We start from the raw sequence: 20,873 nt of genomic DNA on the forward strand, positions 1-20,873 counted from the left end.
AAAAGAAGCGGCGAGCACACGCCATGACGCGCGACCAGCACGAGGACGACCCGCGCGATACGCTCCAATCTTCCCGCTCTTTCTCCCGCAGTCTCCCTTTCTCTCGCTCTTCTCTTCCGCTACTGCTCGCCTCGTCTTCTACTTCTTCTTCTTGCTTTTTCTTGCTTTTTCTGGCCGCTTCTCTTGTTCGTCGCTTTTGTTCGAGCCTCTGTGCTCCTCGTCGCCGCCGAGAACGATATTGTTGGTGATGCTATCGCGCGAGCGCGAATACGCTCGCGGATGCGATTTTGGATAGAATTTCAGCCCACGCGGGAGAAGCGTTTAATATTTGATCCGTATTAATTCATAGAGGATAAGCTGTTTAAGAAAGCTGTTTCAAATTTGAACGAATTTTTATGTTCTTTTTGGAAGTAATCCATCTATGCGTTAACATATTTCTAGTAGATTAATGTATAATAGTAACAAATTTGTTTTGCATATGAAAAGCCGTAAACGAATGAAGTTATCGATAGAAATTTATCGAAAGAGATGAGTTTGATCTTTGCGGAATTTTTTTAGATGAGATTCCAGAGATTGGAAAGTAACAAAAGATGATAAACATTTTGTAAGATTTGTTATTGGCTGTGCTATTTCTTCGCGGTAAACGAGCATATGAATAAAATCGTAAATTCGTCTTTTTTCACTCAATTATCTCTTAGTTTTATTCAAAACGTTTACAGTCGTTGAAAAATACCGCGATAATGAATATTCGCGAAGCACAACGCAATCAAGCATTCAGCATTTTAAATTTTCAACTAGCCGGTTTATTTTTAAGATCGTCGTTCATGAATAAAATATCCTGAATTTCATATGGCCGTGAAGAAACTCGCGAAACACTTTCCCTCTCCATCTGCTGATTTTGATAGTGCTCTGTTTTCTCGTGTCATGTAAGTGTCATACACCTGTATGTATCGATGGAAATACACGTTACAGGCCATTACACGTTTCCATCTCTTCGTTCTATTTCTCTTTAAACACTTGTTAATCAACGTCAAACTGTTATCATGGGAAATGCGTTGATTGATTGATTATTCATTATACGAAACGAACATCGACGAGCCTTAACTTTTGCTTCAAACACGATCGATAATGGACGATGGCCTCTTAATAAATAGTCGGTGATATCCAGAAATACGTAACTCGAACGAAAAGAAGAAAAATGTGGGCAATTTTTTTGCGACTTTCACGAAAACGCTTTCGCCGGAGGTTAATTAAAAATTGTCATATCTTCGGTGTGTATCGCTCAACGAATAATCCATTTCCTTTGGCAGCCACTCGATGTGGTAATTAACTCGTCAAATAGTTTGGCTCGCAAGAAATATTCCGTCGCAACGCGTGAAATATTCGCCTTTTTTTAATTTACACGTTCGTGCAACGTTGGCTCGCGGTAATCGTTCGCCTCTTTCGGAACACCGGTATAATGTCCTTCGCCGCAGTTTATGGCTACGTGTATTATGCGAATGGCCGCTAAAGATACGTTATTATTGTTATTATTATGAAGATTCTTTGATTAAATAATATGCTTTTAATGAATATCGTGGATGAATATTATTTTGACTAAATTGTTATTGTCGGATGAAGTCTGTGACGGAAGCGACGTCCTTGGGTTACTTGGACAAGCAGATTTTCAATTTCGGGGAAAAATTACATGGCTTTCTTAGATTTTACTGGCTGATAACTAAATATCAATTAAATATTGTTATACAATTATCGACGTTGCAAAGTAGGATAAAAGGAACGACCGATTAAGTAAATTCATATCGCAATGTAAATTGTACGCTGTTCTTCGATGTCCATTTTTCCGTTTCTGATAATTAATGCTTAAAACGCAACAAAGACTGGCAAAAGTTAAATGTTTGCTAAAAACTTGAACGTTTCTGGTTTTGTTTCGCCTTATTTTTCTTTCAGAGCTGCGGTATAAGTTAGTCACGAAGTTTATTAAATATCATAAGTTCATTTGAATCCCTAAGACAAGATAATATGTTAATAACATGCCTTCTCAAAACAATTTCGACTATGCGCACCGTAGGAAAAGGGTTAACGACCAGCCTTCCAAAGGTTACGATCCAACCAGTACAAAAAACATAGCCAGACGTTTCACGCACGAAGCTCAAGAGCCACTGACTCTTCAAGTTATAATGTAAATTCCATTCGCGTCTAAGAGAATATTTTGAATAAAATTAATTCTTAAAAATCAATGTTCAATAATAATATTGTCACTTGTAGCTGTGAAACTAACTGTCTGTCGGTTCACCAACGACCTTTTCCTTCGGATTCCTTCATTTCTGTGCTGTTTCCTAAACAATTTCCAAAACTGATAAAAATAGCGTTACGTTTCTACTGGTATGCGAGGTATTCCAGAGTTTAACATTCAAATTACTCTGTGAATATTCATGCAAACACACATTTCTATAGAACGAACAAAATGCGATCGATTTGTCTCTCATACCACGATATCTCGCGGCTTTTGTATCGTTAAACGTCTCACAAACGCGTACAAAATCGCCGTCCAACTATAAATTTGTACACTTTGACCAAGTTCAAATATCGTTTCTGGAAATAGTATAGTTTCAGTATAGTATAGTAATAGTAATAGTTTAGTAATAGTATAGTAATAGTATAGTAATAGTTTCAGAGTATCCGTATGCTCGCGAACGATACTACTCTCCGTTTAATTCATCTTCCGCTTAAACCGTATATTTTTCAATGTTAACAATTTCTGCACATTTCTTAACTTTTTCCGTCTCTATACTATTGAGCTGGCAACTAAGTGATTGCGGATTTTTTAATACCACCTAACGACAAAATCCGCAATCACTTAATTGCCAACCCAATATAATGTACAGTAAAACACTATGATTACAACATGGAAAGAAAAGTTGACAGACTCGTTTGTATAATTTCATACTATTGGGCTGGCAACAGTCATTAGGTAGTATTGACAAAATCCGCAATCACTTAGTTGCCAACCGAATAATTTCTCAGAACGTGTCCCTATTTTTCGTATCTTACGACGACTCTCTTTGATTCTCTTCTTTTTCTCCGTACTTCAAAATAAAAAAGTTTTACCCATTAATCTCGACGATTAAATGATTAAACGATCTTCGCGATACGTCATTACCATTCCCATCTAATCTAGCGATCTGCGGATCTTACGACGCTGGGAAAGCAACGTCTCGTGAGACGCGGTGTAGTAGTACGTGGCACTTGTCGGCATGCCAGGCGCTCGACATCGAATTTTCGATAAGGAACGAGTTCTCTGGGACGGTAGTTTTTGCGACGCGGAGAAGCTAAGCGGACGACAGCCTGGTCGCTTTGACCGGTTTATCGGAATCCGGGCGACGCGTTGTCGCGGTGCATCGCCGCGGCTAGAGCCACGACACTTGTTGATTCACTGGAATACCACCGACGCGGAGCACGTGTACGCGCGTGTCGCCACCACTCCTGGCACTCGCCGCTTCCGACCGCGCCGCTGAATCACGACTTGGCGGAGCCGAGTGCCGATCGAGCGCCTCACCGCGCTGGACCAGTTTCTATTCTACTCGATGTGGAACAATTGAAATAGTCGCGTGATCGCTACGCGTCCTCTTTCGCGCTGGTCGAGCTTCGTTACCAGCTGAGTAGAATATTTGGCACGAGGTACACTGGCTCGCGAAATTATTTCGATATTCATCACAGCGAAGCTTTATGTTCGTCTCGTGCACCTGAGACCAAATATTTTCCGAATTTCATTGATGTCGTAATGAGATACGATCGACTCGGTTGCGTTGGTCAGGTTTGAAACTGATCCGAAAATGCGTGCAGAAGTTGTAAGTTATTTAATAAAGGATTAGTAGAGAACAGGAGTTCGAATAGCAGGGTGTCCTTTGTTTCTTTGTTAGAGAAATTCCTAGAAAATTAATGGTTTTGTAATTATAGCTAGGCGAATTTGACAAAAGTATCGTAGAAAATTTGGATGTTGAGAAGTACGTACGTTGTACGTTGAGCTAAATATCTCAACTGGCGCGCATTTTCAAATTTACTCGTATATAGATCAATGTGCAATAGAATTTGCGAATTTGAGTTCGTCAGAGTTCGTAAGAAATACATATTTTATTCAAGTGCTGTTCCATTAGTTATGCTCATAAATATTTTAAATATGAATATTTAGATACGAGCATACGTAAATATCCATAATTTCTCATGTTTTTGTCACAGTAAAAGGCAACATTAATTCTGTCAGCGTCAAATTTATGCATCTGTAACTACGCATATCGCATTTATAAACAATCATATTTTCATGAATAATCTTCGTGTGACATGCATTCTGTGATACTTCTGCTCTTCAAATTCTCCATAAATTCACGAGCAGTAGCGATCTGTAATAATACCGATAATAATGAACAAAACAGAAACGTAACCAAAGACCACGTTCTACCCTCTATCCAACACGAATTTCGTACGAGTGACAAGCTCGCGTTAAACATCCCTTAGGAAACAACCCTGGAGAAACAACACCAAGTGTATTGCACGCACGATAATCCAAGTTCTCCGCTTGCACCATCGATGATCCACAGAAGACCGGTTCACTTTCTTGGGACACGTTTGACCGGCATTAGAAAAGGATTCGCCGTGGTTGTGGTATGAGTAACCGGTTTCCAGGTTGCCAGGATCGTGCAGCTCGGCAGCCGATTTTTCGAATTAAGCGTGCGATCTTAATGACCAGCAGCAGCCCGTCCCTGGCGCAGGCCGCTTGGACAGGTTTCGCTTGCGGGACTTAACGAGGTGTTTAGCCCTTTTGGAAGCCGATAGGCCAAACACGGGTCCGAGTGGGCCGGCCGAGTATTTACGAGGCTTTACCTCTAAACTGCGAAAGCCGATCTCGTGGAGCCATGGATCGGCCGCAACGATCGTGTCCGTTTGTCGTTCGTTAAAGAATTTCGCTGCTGTTTTTTCCTACACCTGGACGAGATGGACTTTTAAACTGGCGATCGGCTTCGTTTTACGAGTCGTTGTACGACAGTATATCGTTTTCAAGAGAAACGTCTCTGTTGTAAAACGAGATTGCTGATAGAGTTTGTTTCGAAAATATGAAACAGCCGAAATTCATCCCTTGGCGCTCGTATTTTTCATTCTATTTCTCTTCGCGTGGATTCTGGTTTCAACGCTGGACGATATACTATACGTGCGTTAAATTGAAAAATTAGAATGGCGGGTTCGACACGATTTGATAGACGAAAGAAAGTTGACGAAGTAAGATACGTCAAAAGACAAATTACTTTCACAAAATGCATTTACACTTAACGAATGCAACGGACAAATATAGCATAAACGTATTAATTTTTTGCCTACGATGTCATTCGACATGACTGTGTCGTTGTTCTACTTCAAAGTTCGAGATCGAAGATAAGACATTTTTAATCTGTATAAGCGTCGTTATCGCTTCTACGATAATACAGCGAAAGAAAATTTTGACAAAGTAACACGAGGCGTAAAATTATCGTTGCTACAGAGAGAGAGAGAGAGAGAGAGAGAGAGAGAGAGTGAGAGAGAGTATAGCAAAATATCGATCTTCCGATTTCTCCAACTAGGAATGGCAATATCTGCTTTTAAATAGCAAGGTCGACACTTTCAGCGGAATTATTTCTCAGTTACATAATAACCTGCGTTTTACCTTCGTATCGACGTATCTCACATTTTTCAGCAACTCGTAGTTTACATATACGTGTGCTTAATACACGCATACTACACAAACACAAAATACATAGACACCAAACAAATTCACCTATCCTTCAAGCGAAATTATAAATAAACTTAAAAAATTCTCTTCGATGATGTTAAACGTACACGATCAATAGCTTCGTCGAGCGAGTTAAATATTCAAAAATCATCGAAATATTACTCGGAAGTATATTACCTTTCGTATCTTTTCCACGACGAATGTCAGTCAGGAAATTGAAAGATAGACGATTTATCACTGTATCGTACAATAGTGTTCTATAAATATGGAAATACACATATCACAGGTATCGTACGCGCTCTGAGCACCAAGAGGAGCAACCAAAGATAAAGAAACACTGTCTCGCCTCTCCTATCTTGCACTCTATTATCTATGACACGCGAGTGTTCGATACAATTGTGCCGGTGCCGCCACAATATATTTTCGCGTTCGTTTTGGCATTGTGCCGGACTTCTCGGTTACGCTGAAATAATTTCGTCAACTGCGTACTGATGTGTCATCTACTTATTATTAATGCGCCCGTATCAATAGCCCACTCGATCATCCTTGCAAATTTAATTTTAAAATCTTTTTCTATTCGTCGATTACGAGCACGTACTTGCTACGTTCTTATTAATCGAGGGTCGATGATTCATTTTGCTTTTTATAAATAAAACATCGATGCCTGTAACGACTCTTCTAGACTCGCGCGATGTCTGATATTTTGTTGATCGCGGTGTTGATATGCTAATGTTAATAAAACCTCGTGATACGTAATTCGTCTATCGTTTCCGGAAAAATATTTTTCCTGCAAAGTAATTCGAGTAAGTGCAATTGAAAGCGAGATCGAAAGAGCGTTAATCTTTAGGCAACGGGAGTATTGGAGTACTTTACGACTTGAATTCTCGGTTATCGACTGACTAATCGTCTTTGCATGAATTTAAATCTGAAAATAGAAACGTAGGACTGCGAGCTGAATCACGCGATGAAATTTATCAAAACCACGGCTTTCTTCGAATCGCGTTTCGTGATTCTTATAATCGAACCAGTTTAAGATCGATTTTATTTTAACGTTTTACGGACGACTACGATATCTCAATGTTGCGCTTGCTTAATGTTTCACTGGTTCCAAGAAGATGATACATCGATAACGAGAAGAAATATCTTTACAGAGAACGAAGAAGAATCGAATATAACGTTTAGAAGGAAACTTCGATTGCCTACCTGCCATAAGCTTCTACGAGGAATAAAATCTTTAAAAGATCCAATACATTGCGCAACAAACGTTAACAGAGTATAAAGTAACAAAAGATCGATGAATTAATGGTGAAAAATGTGTAAAAGAAAAAAAAAAAAGGAAACGTCATCGTTAATCACACACGTACAGACGATGTAACGTTAATATTAAAACGAAGACAGAAAAACTAACAGAAATCTCTAACTGCTCGGTATAAATCAAAGTCTGCATAAATTAACGCTTCTAGACAACAGCGTCTGTAATATAAAACTCGTTTCAAAGAAACTAAAATGTACGTACATTTGCTACTAATTTCTTCGTGGCGAAGAAACGGCTTTGGCTTGCACTGATACATCAATAAAACTAGAATGTAAGATGTATGGAAAGGTATATAAATTATAAAAAGGACAAAGAAGAAGACGATAAGCTATATTTTCTATTTTTTCATAAGGAAGTAGTATATCTAAAATTTAGTATATCGATCGATGATCAAAGTTGTTCATTTGTTTGACACGAAAACTGAACGCATGCTTCCCCATCCATTTTTCCATCGTCGTAATATTAAAATATCGAAGATATAAAAATCTTTCATTAACACAAAGCATAACTATAAAACCAAATCGTTTGACTATATCTTGGAGCCTAACAGGTTCTCTCCGCGTTTAGCCATTAGAATAAAAATATTCTTTATTTATCCATTAAAGGCCCATCTCAAGCCTGGAATTATCGCGATGCTATATATCGGGTGAACTTTTTCGAATACAGCGGGCGTTAACGGGTTAATCGTAAAGCGGCACTAAAATCGAAGAAACCAATAGAACGATACTTGTCGTTTCCTACGATCTTTAAAGAATATTAATAAAATTCCCAGGATAGCGCGATCGTAAATTCGTAAAATTTTCTACGAAAACTTACGTAATATTCTTTATTTATCCATTAAAGGCCCATTTCAAGCCTGGAATTATCGCGATGCTATATATCGGGTGAACTTTTTCGAATACAGCAGGCGTTAACGGGTTAATCGTAAAGCGGCACTAAAATCGAAGAAACCAATAGAACGATACTTGTCGTTTCCTACGATCTTTAAAGAATATTAATAAAATTCCCAGCAGAGCGTGATCGTAAATTCGTAAAAATTTCTACGAAAAATTACGAATCGCTCGTTTGTTTCACTCCAATAATTTCAGTATCGAAAATAAAGTTTACATTCACTTCCTTTCCTTGAAAACCGGGAAGGATCTTACAATAAAACCGCGCAGATACATCAATTTGCAGTTAAACGCGGTATCGCGAAACAGGTGCACGCGTCGTCATTAATTTCATCGTGACAGAACGATCCCGGACTAAGAGATCTCCACTGAAAGGGTTTTAAACGTTCGGATCGCGATGAAACGCGATTCTTTTTCCAGGTCGACTGATATAATGCTGCCGACGCGACGTCGAAAACGAGGCATTACCATGAGTGCGTAGCAGCAGAGAGACCGGTAGGATAATTACACTGATTGGTCGTCCGAGCCGGATGTGGTGGCTGGTCGCGCGCGCGCGTCCACGCGACCGTGTGCCTGTTAAGCTGAACAAAACGAGCGTTATCCGCGATGGCACGCCGGTATCATCGAGACACACTGGCTTGCGTTATTATTAATCGTATTAACGACCCTGCAGTGATGTGATACTATGCTAACGGCCGATCGGATTCGAACCTCTTCTTCGCCTGGCGCTTTTATTCTTCCCTTCTTTCCACGAGCTATTTTAATTTAGATCTATCGAATGATCGACTCGTTTCCCTTTTATTTTACACCAGTATAACTTCTCGAAATTATATCGCCAGAAGCTATATACGTACAGAATAAACGCTCGGGGAATAGGTTGAAATATTAAAAATTGGCGAATAGGTGAATTATACAGGGTGGTTGGTAAATGGTGGTACTAGCGGAAAGGGGGTGATTCTACGCGTAAAAAGAAGTCGAAAATATAGAATAAACATTTTTCGTTCGAGGCTTTGTTTTCGAGAAAATCGACTTTGAATTTCCGCTCGGTACGCGTGCGGTACGTTATAACGGATCTCGCTGTAGATAGTTGTCTCGATGGAAAAATGTAAAAAAAAGAGAAAAGAAGAAAATTAAAAAAAAAATTTATACTATATTTTCGACTTCTTTTTTCACGTAGAATCACCCCCTTTCTGCTTGTACCACCAGTTACCAACCACCCTGTATAATAATATCGAGCGAGACGATAGTTGGTACAATGTTAATATCGTCTTTTAACGGGATATGTCAATTTAGATGTTTCGAAGGATCGATTCATTTCTCTTCCATTTTCCAAGAATATAATTTTCTAAAATTAGGAAGAACTTTGTTGAAATATTAAAAATTAATCAATTTGTACATTATTTAATCCTCTACTTTGTAATATCGCATATGTGTGAATGGTATTTGTTAATATCGTTTTTCGAAGGGATGTTTCAATTCAGATCTTTTAAAAAATTGTTGGTTGCTCTCCTTCTCATCTTCTATTTGAAGTAGAGGTAGAGTAGAGGGATTTTTCTGAAGTCGTAAAATTTATGTGATGTGATAAATATATCCTTTAAGTAAGGATAAGATTCTTACGTAACTAGTAAATCCAAATCCCCTTTGTCTGGCGTATTACGTATATATAACAAATAGACTTAAATCTTTTTAGTATAAGCATTAAGTATTTTAAATATTTGTGTTTAAGTATTTAATATTGCAGCGTATATATAGCTAAGAATACGTATCGTCACGTTTCCGTAGACATTCTCATCGTATGTTAAATTCCATTCGAATGATCGGGCAATAAAATGTTTAACAATCGATCATTCAAAATTGTTGCTTCGTCTGCCAATAAATAAATACTGCATAAATCATTTGTCTAAACCGTCGGTATATTTCCCTTTCATAAAGTGTACAAAGACTCTCCTAAGTAACCATACAAAAATGAAATATCCTTTAAACCTCGAAGACTACAACAGTAGCTCGAACCTTTCTCCGAGTACTCGAAAATATCCAAAAATATTCAAAAATGGTATATGCAGGTTGCAGAAACGCAAGATGCGTGACTAACTGCGTGGACAAAAAGAGACAAAGAATAAAAAAAAAAAGAAAAAAATATGAGCACGATAGAAAGAGAGCGCGGGAGAGGAGCCTAAGTAAGTGAGTTACCTGAAAGGGGCAATCAATATCGTCCAACGAAGCCAGTGCACGAACGAGGAGGCATCGAACGCCGGAACAGCATGTTTACCGAAAAAGCAGCAGAGCGTCTTCGATCCGCTCGGCTCTCCCTCTTCTGGTTTAACGTTCGGTGTTACTATATACCGAGACAATCAGGCCGGGACACGGTATCACGGCAGAGAAGGTGGAAGAAGAAGAGTAGTCAGCGACCCGGCGCACCACCATCGGCAACAGTTCAGCGACGCTAATTCGGAACGTGCTGGTATACGAAACGGTTCCGCACTGTTCCTCGTCTCCCTCTTCTTCATTCTCGCACCGAAAGCGCTTGTAGATCGTTCGTTCTCGCTTTAAATCGCGCGTCGTTCGACTCGTCCATCCTCGTCGAATGGCGAACCCCCGACGCAAGGTTCACGATTCTCTCTCTCTCTTTCCCTTCCTTTCTTTCTCTTCTTCTTTCACCGCAGAATGGGTAGCCGCCTCGCCTCCGAAATTCCTCGCTTGTACACTCTTGGCTCGTGCTACGAGAAACGTGGGAAGATTCTCAGGCCTGAGGAAGCCCTGAACGTCCCCACCACGTGCAAGGAACACGCGTTCGCAACCGTCTGCGTGGCCTTTGTGCATGCGCACACCACTGTACCAGTGTACGTTACGTGTATACGTATGCTGATACGCTGGCCAAATACACATACACGCGAATGCTCTTTATGTGGGAACACAGAGAGAGGAGTCTCGTATCTTTCTTGCACTTGGATGGTCGCATTGTGCACCGAGCCGTGAGTCCTCTTTGTAAGAGAAGAGGAGCCAACCTGGCCCGGTAATGTAACCTTAGCGTGGCCCCATTGCCGCTTGTTGTGCACATAATACGAGGCTATTGTACCGAGCACGGGCCATATTGTTGCCCACATCTCGGTCGGCACCCTGCCCAACACACCGACCGACGATCCCCTTTCCTTATTTTCTTCCTTGCTTCGCTCGCTACTTTTTTTCCTTGTATTCTTTTTGCTTTCTTCCTCCTTATGATTCCCCTTTATACGGCAGATTCTCCAGACTGACATCGCGCTGGATCCTTCATAATCCGAATCTATGCGAACGACGAAGCGGAAGGTGTAGAAGGGTAGAGTTCCTTCAGAGTGACTCTCGAGTTGTTGCGTTTGATACATGGTGTTTCGAAGATGGTTAATTTCTTCCGATCTTGGGAGATTGGTTTGGTGCTGCGAATAGACGGCGTTGCTCGTAAGATTGCGTTTGGACGAGCCGTGATATGGTAATCGGTAATTGTGTGTAAATCTTTTTGTGGGAAGCGAGCGAAGGTTAAAAGGGTTAAAGGGACGCTTGGATGGTTGCGTGTGGGAAACAGCGCCTCGCAGATTAATCGATTAATTTTTTTTATTCTTGCTTCGTGTCGTGAATAGGTGACGTTGTTAACGCGATAAGTAGTGGTATGATACTTGGTGATTAGTATGCTATTTTTCATAAAAGCGTCTAGCGATTAACGTACTGACGTATCGATGGTAAATTCTTTAGCGAGAATTCTACTCATCGTAGTTACGTGAATAATAATCACGTAGAATGTTTATTAACAATTGCGCGTAATTGTGACATTTTCTAGAATCGTTTTATCACTTGACGACTACCTTATCTCGAGACTGAATTATAAACCACAAAAATGATAATAGTTAAACATGCGATATTAATACATACGGTGATACTTAAATAGCAAACATAGTAGAATGCATGCACGTTAGACCATGTATACGTAAATATTCTCACGGTTGAAAATGTTCTTTCGTAAACATTCTCTACGCTATCAGGATTTTCCAGGAAGTCGTTCGACTTCTGTTCGTGCATGCTTCTAACATCATCCCACCGAATTCGCGGCGTGTGTCTGTGACGCTGTGTGCTATTCTACTGTGGAAAATCTCGACGTTAATACGCGTTACCTTGCTCGAGATGCGTCGTATTTACTACCTGCGTATTATTTACATCTCAGTGTTCTAATTCTCCATTCACACGTTTCTACACCACTTTTGATAGCTTCGTTGGATTAAAACGTATTTATCTAAGCGTCTATTAAACATCGCTACAATTAAATTTAATATCTTGTCGAGGCTTCTGAGTACTTTTTTTCTCGCATATTTGAAAGTAAGCTCATTTTACAACACAATTTATTACACATTTTTATATCAAAATATATAACAAAAGTTTATATCTAAATTTAATTAGTTTCATTTAAATAGTTTATTTAAAGTCATTTCTGCAATTCGTTTATTTCAATAAATAATTGGTTCTAATTATCGCAAATTGCTGATTTATCATACCGTTTCTTTATTTTATATAGTCAGTCTTTTTTTCTTTATAAAATATTAGCTAATCGCGTGGTTTAGTTAATAATTTAATAGTTTATTTAAAGTCATTTCTGCAATTCGTTTATTTCAATAAATAATTGGTTCTAATTATCGCAAATTGCTGATTTATCATACCGTTTCTTTATTTTATATAGTCAGTCTTTTTTTCTTTATAAAATATTAGCTAATCGCGTGGTTTCCTTCGAGAGAATAAGAATTGACGATCTTATGCTGCATATGTGTTAATGTTTGCTTGATTCTAGCAAAGGCAAACTCATTGCAACATGTATATTCTCTTTTTATTGAAACAATGGCATATCTGATAAATAATTCACAATATTTGTCACGTAACACATAGCATTTGCATTTGCGTCGTTCGCGTTCGTTTAATTAGATTTAATTCGATTTAATCTCGCTTCATTTCATTTAATCAAACTATTGTTCTAATCCTGTCGGCATTCGGTACACGTATATTAGATCAAGTTTCTCCGTTAACGATTCAGAGAAGTTTCGGTCGACGTGCACTTTTTGCAGCGGAGAATTCGTTCGCTAAAAGTGCAGAGTATGCTGTGAACGCCTATAGGCGTCACGGTAAATGGGTCACTCGGGCTATGCTTGGATGGAAGCGTGCGATTGTTATCGACTAGCTGAACGTCGAAAGGGTTAGGTCGAACGATACAGTGGGTTAAGTGGATTCGTTACGGTTGCTTTAGATTTTTCACGGTTCATTGCGAATGTCAACTTTGGTCGTGTCAACGCGATACAGCATACGGAAAAGCGTAGTCCTCTAAATTGCAATTATTCAACGGTGTCACGGATTTATTTTATAATATGTTGCAAACCATCGAAACGAAATAATTTTATTTTACAAAATAAGATCTGTTATCTACCAGAGGAGATGAAAAGAATAATTTTGAAAAAGAAAAGTTTTCGATGAATTTTGAGCAACGATTTTTGTATAAATTTATTTTCTTCGTCAACGTAAGCTTCGATTGCAAAAATAATATTTGTCCGATGCTTGTCAGAGTGCGTGCTTGTTGCTAATAAACTACATTTTTATAAGCTTGCAAATAATTTTTTTACTTTTCCTGGAAAACGTGTTTGAGCCGTGTACACCACTTTTGAAACGCTTCTGCGATATTTCATCCATTTTTATCACTTTTCCATTTAATAAGCAACTCTTATACGTACAAACGTAAATGGTCAACCAAAGTAATCTTGAAAACTTCGTGATTTTCTCGGATGAGTTGAGTCGTTAAAAAGTTACATAAATTAGTCTGTCCGATATTGCAGCGAAGAACTGGTGGTAATTATGAACGGATTAAACCATGACGACACAGAAACATTCAGAAACGTTTCATTATACCGGTCGTTTACAAACTAGCAGACAAATATTTATGCGTCCGGATTTAATCCATTGCCTTCGAACTTGTCACGAGATTTGTAGGAAACAGCTTGCACTGGAACCTTGACGGATAAATCGGGAAAATCTGGTTATTTCGGAAAAAATATAAAGATAAAGGTATACTGTTTATTGTGGTATGCGGGTACTAATACGATTCCTGCATAGTAATTACTTTTACGTTCAGATAGACTCACGTCGAGTTCTCACTTTTATGAATCTTGTTATGAATTTCGATAGCTTCTTCGTTCGAAGAATATATTTTGTTTCAAATTTCATAATATAGATATCTTTCTATTATACGTACAATCTTTTTTAAATATAGTAAAATAAGTAGTAATAAGTAGAATAAAGAAATATAGAATAAGAAATAATTGCAAATTTAATAGTAGAGTTCTTGTAAATAATTTGCAAGAAAATAAATTCAAAGGAAATACGCCTGACGCAAAATAAAATAATTCTTATCAGACTGTGTATTCTATGCAAATTCACATCTTTGAACGTATAACTAAAACAGTAAATTTTCGATAGGAAATTCTTTTACCTACCAAGCACTATAGATAACACTATACTTTTTTTTTATACAAGTTGCGTGTATTCCGTGCAATGGTACATTTCCCTACAATTTTCTACAAACGCACAAACCTCGTAGCCTAATTATTATAGCATTTAAGAGACTGTTCAAACTTCATTATACCTCTGCTTACAAAAATATGAATTTTTGCGTAAACGTTGCCCGTGTCTGGTAATAAAAAATGCGAAACTTTGCCAAGGCAATTGCGGATATTCGATAATTTCATCTATGAAGTAATTAAATTACGACAGCGATAAAACCGCGAAGAAACACGTGCACGATTGCATGAGTCATGAAACGATCGTTTTCGTGAGCATCTTCGGATACTCTACTTTTTTCTCCTCTTCGTCTGTCCGTTTTTTCCATCGACTTCATTACCGTATTGGATTAATGACCGGGAAGATGGCCAGCATCGATGTTTCCGACTCGTTTGCGCGCTGAATAATCGGGCATTAAGTCGAACGGATTCTCTTCCTACTCATCAAGGGCCACGGAGGCGGTCTTTTAATCGACTTGGCGTTAACGCCACGATCGCGTAGCAAACACCTGTGAAAGCAAAAAGAGCCGATGCTGTTACTTCTTCACGCCGTTAATGGATGTTTATTTTCAGAACGCGATACCTTTCGGTTCGAATGAGAGCGGCTTCGTGAGTCGAGGATTATTCGGTTCACGTCCGTCATCCTCGATATGGATAAATGTTAATTCGAACGTGCAAGTCCGTGGAAAGGATCAAATGGTGAGATCTCTCGCCGCGAGTATCTAAATTACCGATGATGCAAGCGATCACCGTTGAATCGCTTTGACGAAGGCTAAAGGGTTTAGTCTTTGAAGAATTTTTAAAGCTCGTGTCAAAGGATTACGCGTGTCGTGTAATATAGTTACGCTACACTGCCGTGGATAATTACAAACTCGATCCTATTTTTAGATTTGTCGAAGAAACGTTGAAACAATCTTTGGAGCAATATAATTACAACGCGGAAAGAAAAGTTGACAGACTCGTTTGTATAATTACATACTATTGGGCTGGCAACTAAGTGATTGCGGATTTCTCAATAGTACCTAATGACAAAATCCGCAATCACTTAGTTGCCAACCGAATGTAATGTACAATGAAACACTATGATGACAACATGGAAAGAAAAGTTGACAGACTCGTTTGTATAATTTCATACTATTGGGCTGGCAACTAAGTGATTGCGAATTTCTCAATACTACCTAATAACAAAATCCGCAATCACTTAGTTACCAACCGAATGTAATGTACAGTGAAACACTATGATTACAACATGGAAAGAAAAGTTGACAGACTCGTTTGTATAATTTCATACTATTGGGCTGGCAACTAAGTGATTGCGAATTTCTCAATACTACCTAATAACAAAATCCGCAATCACTTAGTTACCAACCGAATGTAATGTACAGTGAAACACTATGATTACAACATGGAAAGAAAAGTTGACAGACTCGTTTGTATAATTTCATACTATTGGGCTGGCAACTAAGTGATTGCGAATTTCTCAATACTACCTAATAACAAAATCCGCAATCACTTAGTTACCAACCGAATGTAATGTACAGTGAAACACTATGATTACAACATGGAAAGAAAAGTTGACAGACTCGTTTGTATAATTTCATACTATCGGGCTGGCAACTAAGTGATTGCGGATTTTGTCATTAGATGGTATTGACAAATCCGTAATCATTTAATTGCCAGCCGAATATAATGTACAGTGAAACTGAAGCACAAAAGTTGTCTTCTTTTGAAGTTTGCAGAAAATGTAAGTTTCTCTTGTTTCTTCTGTATTTTCGGCTGCCAGGAGATATAAACTCAACCTTAATTTTGTTACGCTTTTATTCAACGTTTAATGAATTTTCCTTTATTTTTGTTTGCTATGTTTTAATTGAATCTGTTAGGTACACTATCCGCTAACTTGTTTAGAATTTCGTTCTGAACATTCGCGGGTTTTAGTCTGTTTTTAAATTCTACTATATTTCCTATAAGTGGCTTTTCCTAGTCGTAAACTCTTCTCGCTGGAATTCCCCGCGGGTTGTCGATGGCGTTCAAATTAAGACACGATGCTGTCCATGTTAAATAATTCCACTGCGAAAAAACGTGAAACCAGTTTTTTTTTACAGTGGCGGTCATATGAATAGCAGCATTGTGTTGTTAAAAAGTTGTCTTTTTGTCTGCCGTTTCAGTGATGAAAGGCAATAATTTGCCATGTCACATGTCCTGATATCTTGTAGCGGTCGATTCACCCTTTGCAAAAATAATTTCACTCCAGGAACGATCATCGCTTTCTTGGAAATATCGAAGAAATAACGCAGCAAATGTATTTGATCGTTTAATTATACACAACGCTAAATAGCTACGTTTAATATGGCTAGGAAACTTGTCCACCACATTAACTCTCAATTGAATTTCCAAAACTCGATTGATGTCATTGGGTCACTAATGTTTGTAATATTTTAGAATTTTATCATTTGTTATGATAATGCGTCGGAAAATTGTATGCGTAACAAGTATCGAAGACACAAACATGTTATATAATGAGACACATGTGTGATACTTTGCTATCGTTAAGGTACTTCAGTGTAGACTTGATTTATTTGTACGATCAGACAATGATAAACTATGCATGTCACATATGCGACACTGCGTTCTTACGAACACTATAGCGCGTCAGACGTGTGTGAAAAGGAATCTTGCTACACACTGAAACGATAATACCAATAATTAACATTCTTCCAATAAAACGTCTACAAAGGACGTTGAATCGGTGGATGGAAATTATTGGAATTTAAAGAAGCTTCTTTAAAACTTGATCTTAATTGGAATTAAATTCAAGAAAGAAAGATAAATAACATAAAAAGGATATGAAAAATTAAAAAACTTTTTTTTTGTCTCCGACAGTGAAGCTTCATAAACGGAGAAACAGACGAAGGGTAAAGATTGTCCTCCTTTCTTTTTTCAATTTCAATCATGAAATTTCCAAAGAATTACATTTCCTCTTTAATTTTAATCGCGAAATTTCCAAAGAATAACGTTGCTTGCGCATAAAAGTTGAAATGTCCCGGAACGACGGGTCCACGATTCCTTTGAAGTTGTCCGAAGTCGAACACAACGAGCAAATTTTTCATTCGTAGAACCGGTCGACTTCCGTGGCACGATGGCTGTCAGACGGTGCCTCGATTTAATTATCAGAAGCTGGCCGATTTCCACGTCGTCAAAAATCACTTGTTCGATGCCAGACCTCGATGCTTATAGTGACTTTCACCTGAGTCTCAGATTGAGTGGTAAGACTGTCTCGAACAGCTTACGCAACGACGCGTGCAAGGGAACACGCGGCTGGGACATAGTCGCACGAGACCAATTAATCACGAGACGAAAAGAGAGCGAAGGAACCTCCTTTTAAATCGTCGTAACACGCGCGCGATCTGCCAACGGCAATCTGTCGCGGTTACGTAAAATTTACGCGCATGCTGAAGCTTGCATCAACTCGTGTAGCGGGTGGAATTGCTACTTTTTGCGTCAATTTCACGTCAACTCTTTCATCAAAACTCGAGGAATCGTTTAGAATCTGTTGGAAATTCATTTTTCTACATTTAATCCTCTCACAAGTCATACCGATCACAGCTTCTGTGTGACCGCTTTTTAAAAAGTTACTATAATTAGCATTGCACGTCTTACTAAAAAGAGTCTCGTTCTCGTAAATGAATTTATCACGAGAAGATAGAAGAAGTAGTTGCAAGTGACAAGGGAAATTTGTAAAGATGATGTCTGTAACGATCATTCGTCTACGTATTTTAATTCATGCAGTTAATTTATCTTGTGACCGCTGAGCGAATCGTTTATTGGATTGGCAATTAAGTGATTGCGGATTTTGTCATTAGGCGGTAATTGATCGATCGATTTAATTCTTGATTGATCGATTTAATTCACAAAACGAGCAGTGTACGCACATTGATACATTTTGTATAAGGAATTAAACAATCCATCTTATTGACATCTTGACAAAATGATAGATATCGAGTTACTAAACTTCAACAGTAAAAGAATAAAAGTTCGCAGCTTTTAGGTACCTCGACACGTTTCAGAAACCAATGGAACCACATTTTTCTGTCACATTTTTCAGCCCGCAAGATCAACCGTCTGAAAGAAACCTCGGACAATAGCGGAAGATCTGTAAGATTCGTGCGAGAGGATCGGTTTGGAAATGGGACGAAACCGTTCTCCATTCAATCGGAATTTAACAGTGCGCAAAGGACGAGACACGCGAAAGAAAGAACAGCGGGTATCACGCGAGGCCCTTCGCTTCGATAAACATCGAAATGACCGCGTGACCTGTTTAGCTCGACTCAATTATGCGCCCCGTGGCCCAGCTACGGGGATTACACCTGCTCTCTGCCAGGATGTCTCGGCGACAGGGTGGCAGAACGAATCGCCGAACGACTTATCGAATCATCGCGGCCGACCAACGGCGAAAAATTATCAGAATAAAAGGGAAGTAAAAAGAAAAAGACGAGAAAGAGGGAAGGGGAAGAAGAGAGAAAAAAATGGAAAGGAGAGAAAGAGAAGAAAAGAGGAACAGGTGGGGAAGAGAAAATGGCAAGTAAAGAGAAAAAATGGAAAAGAAAAGGAAGAAATAACGTGGAAGAGAAAGACAGAGAAAAAGAGAGAGAGAGAGAGAGAGAGAGAGAGAGAGAGAGAGGGAGAGAGAGAGAGAGAGAGAGAGAGAGAGAGAGAGAGAGAGAGAGAGAGAGAGAGAGAGAGAGAGAGAGAGAGAGAGAGAGAGAGAGAGAGAGAGAGAGAGAGAGAGAGAGAGAGAGAGAGAGAGAGAGAGAGAGAGAGAGAGAGAGAGAGAGAGAGAGAGAGAGAGAGAGAGAGAGAGAGAGAGAGAGAGAGAGAGAGAGAGAGAGAGAGAGAGAGAGAGAGAGAGAGAGAGAGAGAGAGAGAGAGAGAGAGAGAGAGAGAGAGAGAGAGAGAGAGAGAGAGAGAGAGAGAGAGAGAGAGAGAGAGAGAGAGAGAGAGAGAGAGAGAGAGAGAGAGAGAGAGAGAGAGAGAGAGAGAGAGAGAGAGAGAGAGAGAGAGAGAGAGAGAGAGAGAGAGAGAGAGAGAGAGGGCTCCGCGGAGGGCTGCAATTTTCGCGGTTCACATTTTTCTCCATCACCGGCGCCCGCGTACCGTTATATTCGCGGTAATCGCGTCTCATCGTTCCCTCGGTCCGGTTCCTCCTGTTCGGGCCACCTGCTTCGCGTATACACCGTACGACTCGAATTAACGTCGATGTTGACTGAAAGGTTACTCGTACAACGGTCCCCTGCCGGGGCTGCGTGTTTCTACCTTTAATTTTAACTCTTTCGCCATGTACGACAGCGTGGCGTGGTGTGGTGTTCGATGCTGCCTCCTCGACGGTTCCAAGCGAACCACCATTGGCTTTTGACGATGGTCACTGCGAAATCGCGCCAGGGATCGACGATCTTTCGTAGAAGTGGAATGCTTCTAGTTACTAGAAGGCGGATTTTTATGAATTTCGCAAGGAAACTGAAAGGTACGAACAAAATGCACAGAATTCGCATACAGATTATCATAGGACGAGCACGGCCTATTGCTAAATAGTAAGAAGACCTTATCCTCTTACTATTATTATTCTTGACTTTTTGATTTTAGTGTCAGCCTTAACAAGTGGTATTTTAACATAAAATAGAGCAAAGTAAAAGGAATCTGTTGGGTCTATTAGAAATGTAATTAAAGTAAAGAATATTTGAATAGTTTTCAATATATATTTATTTTTGAAGTTGGAGGGAATATAGGAGAAATACGTGAGTTTCAGAATCAAATGAAAAGATGTTTTCGGCAATATGGGTATGATAAGGATGTTGATAACGATGTAAATATTGAACTTTATAATTGTTTCTCTATAAAAGATGGAAGATGCGATTTATCGCGTTTTCGTGTGAAATCTTCGCATAGTGCGATGTAATTAACGAAAGTGAATGTAGAAGGTGAGAATTATTAAAAAATCGAGCGATCGAGATCTACCACAAGTTGCAGCCTTTTTTTGCACGACGAATTAGCATTGAAATTACGTGTATCGGCTACAAATCCCACGCGTCAACACATTACGTGGTGCGTAAAATGCCAAGAAAACTAGCTTTCATCGTATTTAACAAAAATAAATCAAAGATCGCAACAAAGAATTATCATTCGAATTATCTATCCTCCTAATTATCTGTATCACCCGTATATAACGTTCATAAAATTAGCATAACAAAATTCCGTAAATAACACGGTAAAAAATGGTACAAGCTGCTATCGTAGCCAGATGGAAAGCAAATTACCGCAGCGGCTAGCGTAACCAATTAACTTCATCTATCTTCCTATCA

At 39.1% G+C, this 20,873-nt stretch overlaps 1 protein-coding gene across 9 annotated transcripts in view; it reads right to left on the minus strand.

Moving 5' to 3' along the window:
- LOC100744994 (tubulin polyglutamylase TTLL4-like) overlaps positions 1 to 20,873 on the minus strand; it is a 244,962-nt gene that overhangs the window by 13,043 nt on the left and 211,046 nt on the right. The window contains exon 1 of one of the 9 annotated variants that reach the window (XM_012386680.3): positions 10,154 to 10,735. The exons of 7 other annotated variants lie outside the window; for them this stretch is intronic. The gene's annotated coding sequence lies outside the window, so the exon portion shown is untranslated. Of the gene's footprint in view, positions 1 to 5,935; positions 6,144 to 10,153; positions 10,736 to 20,873 lie in introns of those variants that run through there. One more of the 9 variants, XM_003484964.4, reaches the window with a different exon arrangement.

This window comes from Bombus impatiens, unplaced genomic scaffold, assembly GCF_000188095.3.
Source record: "Bombus impatiens unplaced genomic scaffold, BIMP_2.2 scf_0027, whole genome shotgun sequence".
NCBI classification, from domain to species: Eukaryota; Metazoa; Arthropoda; class Insecta; order Hymenoptera; family Apidae; genus Bombus; species Bombus impatiens.